The sequence below is a fragment of the Dendrobium catenatum genome, unplaced genomic scaffold (assembly GCF_001605985.2).
Source record: "Dendrobium catenatum unplaced genomic scaffold, ASM160598v2 fragScaff_scaffold_1482, whole genome shotgun sequence".
Lineage (NCBI taxonomy): Eukaryota > Viridiplantae > Streptophyta > Magnoliopsida > Asparagales > Orchidaceae > Dendrobium > Dendrobium catenatum.
In genome coordinates, this window is record NW_021319944.1 from 1,554,923 (window position 1) to 1,558,346 (window position 3,424).

Consider the following 3,424-nt stretch of genomic DNA (forward strand, 5'->3'; position numbering starts at 1 on the left):
AAATTGACCGTCTGAAAACCGTCGAAAATTTGCGTTGATAATAGATGATTTTTCTGTAGTGTTTAATTTAGGCTTCATTAATAAAATTTCTGGCTCCGTCACTGACAAGTGCCCTATAGACAAAACAATTGAAGTTGGATCCGCTCAAAAGTCACAAACTATTAATAGCTCTCACTACCTACCTAGTCATAACCCTCAACCAACTTTAACATCTTGAAGTATTCATAATGTTTTCTTAGGCCTTGTTGTTGGGCAAGGAAAGTGCCTAGGTGTCTATGCATCTAAAATTTAAAAAGTTACAATTAAAATAACCCAAGTGCCTGCTCAATAACAAATTGTTGAAGGTCTAACTACAAAGGTTGGCCAAGCAGTTAATGAGAGTGTAACTTCTTGAATTCCTTAGGTAAAATTTGATATGGATCTTCTCCATAAGTCTACTTCCAGTTTTTTGAATAGTACTCCAACAAATCGATAAATTGATTACATTATCTTTGAATGTGCTCAATATTACAATACTTAAAAATTCGTATCTCAATGTTAACTTTGAATAAATATTTTGAAGGATTTATTTTCTAGCCTCATTTTTCTCATTTATTTGATTTATAATAAGTTGAAATTCAGAATATACTATTAAGTGCTTCACTCACACTCTTACAACAAATCTTAAGACTGCGATCAACGCCTCATACTTGGGCTTGATTGTTGGTAATTTGAAACTAATTTAGATAACATGGGATAAAATTATTCCTGCTAAAGTCCTTATAATAACTCCAAGGCATATTCCTTATACGTTAGAGGATATAGACTGCTTATGCATCAGAGGCACCACCAACGTAAATAGTTTGCAATAAATCTTCTTTTATAATCACTTCCTCTTCAGCATGGACTATATTGAAGCAAACAAAAAAAATTTCTAGTGTATGTGCTTTGATGGTGATCCTTGGTGTATACTAAATTTGAAATTTGTTGGGTTCCATGTCCCATTTGAGTAGTCACCTTGAGTGATCTATTTTCAGTAGGGCTGACGCTAATGAATGATAGGTAACAACATGAATTGAATGTTCCAAAAAAAATGACAAAGTCATTGCATAAAAAAGATTAAAGCCCATATAAGCTTCTTCATGTCTGAATAGTGCTACTTTACCCCTCATAGAATTTTACTTACATAATAGATCGACCATTATTTATTTCCTTCTTCATGAATGAGAACCAATTTCACTACCTCTTTGCCACAACATAAAGATACAAGAGTAAGTCCTCCTCTTATTGTAGATTTTGAAGTAGAGGTGACAAAGAGAGGAGTGGCTTTAATTATTTAAAAGGCACATGTGCATTGTTCATTCAATGAAAAGTGCTTATCATTTCAAAGAAACTGAAGAATGGAAAACACCTGCTTCCCTACTTTGAAATGAATAGGTTAAGGCCATCAATTTGCCATGTCAGTCTCTACAACTCATTTACATTTTAAGAAGGCATTTCAAAAATTGGTTTCACCTTTCCTAGGTTCATTTTAAACTTTCTAAAGTTAATAAGAAGCTCAAGAACGTCCTTGATCTAGCTCCAAAGATATACTTCATATGCTTTAGCTTCATGTCATATTATTTCAAAGTAGAAAAATTCTATTTGAAAATCAGAACAAGCTATTCTGAAGTTTTTCTCTTAATCAAGATATTACCTCCATAAATTTAAATATTTTACCTATTTTAGTTTCAAAAAATATAATACATCATCCTTTAGTATGTTGCACTATTATTTTTTTAACCAAATGGTATTACATCCTAATAATATAATTCATCATTTATGATGAAGGTTGTCTTCTCACAATCAGTCAAGTGTATTTTGATTTAGTTATACTCTAAGAAAGCATCCAAGAATCTTATCACAGGATAGTTGACTAAAACACCAATCTTGAGATAGTGGATATTTGCCTTTGGGCTAGTCATAATTTAGATTCCTGAAACTAACACACATTTACCATTTTCCATTTGATATTTTCATCATCACCACATTTGTAATCCACTACGGATACTAAACCTTCTTGATAAACTCTATCTTTAAAAGCTTTTGCATTTCTTTACATATTGGCTTAGCTATCATGGTCGTGACTAGTTGAGTTAGCTTGGCTTGAACCATATTAAATTAACATGAATTGAGCTAACTTAACTTGAGCCTAATTCTATGGATATTTGGATTTGCAAAGTTGCTACTCATAAATTGACAAAGAAAATTGAAATTAATATCATGAGTGAGCATGCAATAATTATAGTTGACATTAAATAAGTTTATGGAGTTGCATTCAAGAGTTAAGGAAAAACTCAAAAGCATCTTTGAATGAGCATTGAAAAATTATATTGATGAGCTGTAAGAAAAATGCATCGCATATGCAACTATTATATTTAATATATGTCATTTTTAAGAATATTAATTAATATGTTGCCACTACTTTTTATTTAGTGTCTGCAATTCTTTTTAAAAGCCACCACTTTTTAAATATTTTGATCATAAATTACTTAATGAATTAAAAAAAATTGTAACAATATGCATGCAATCAAAGACTCCACCAAATCCATAAAGTCTCAAACATCATTTGGTGCTCAATAAATTAACTTGGCACGCAACTCTCATTAGTATGTTGGTTGGGAGCTTTAACTACAAACTAAGAGATCTTGGGTTCAAGTTATGTGTATGTAATATGTGTGTGAATTTGTCTTAATTGGCCAAAATGTACAACAAAAAAATAAATTAACTTGACCAATAATAAGTGTTGGGGATGAAAATAAAACACACGATGACATAAAATAAGAAATCTAGAAATGCGACGAAAAGTAAAGGACATAAGGATGTAACATGGAAAAATCCAAAATCAAAAGAAAAAACACCACAAAGCCACACCACACAAAGAAATCTACTATGGAAATCAGGAAAAATAAGTACAAATTTCTCTTCTATTTCACTCTCATTGCTTCATTTCTCTCTTACATCATTCCTACACAAGAATCAAAAGAGGAAAGCAATTAATATCACCAAGAGACACAACCTGAAGAAAAATGATAAAGAAAAATTGTTTGGTCCGCCTTGTAGTACTCGGCGTTAGTTTGGAGGGTTGTGGCGCTCAACCTCTGTCATTTGTTCCGTCTAACAGCATTGTGGTGTTGAATATACAGTGTTAAGGTGCTCTTCTCTCTGTTGTTTTCATATAAAAATGCCCAATGAATAATGCAGAGCTGAGGCGCTCAGGTACACAGTGTCGGTAGGTTGTACACCTAAACCCAAGTAGGGGAATGGCCACTTACACCTCCCAGCAAGCATGACAACTGATCAACATAATCTGATTCCACATAGACTTACAATCTCCCACTTAGAACTAATTGCGATGAATCCTTCTCTCGATATGTACATCAATCATAGCACATGTAGTGTGGCT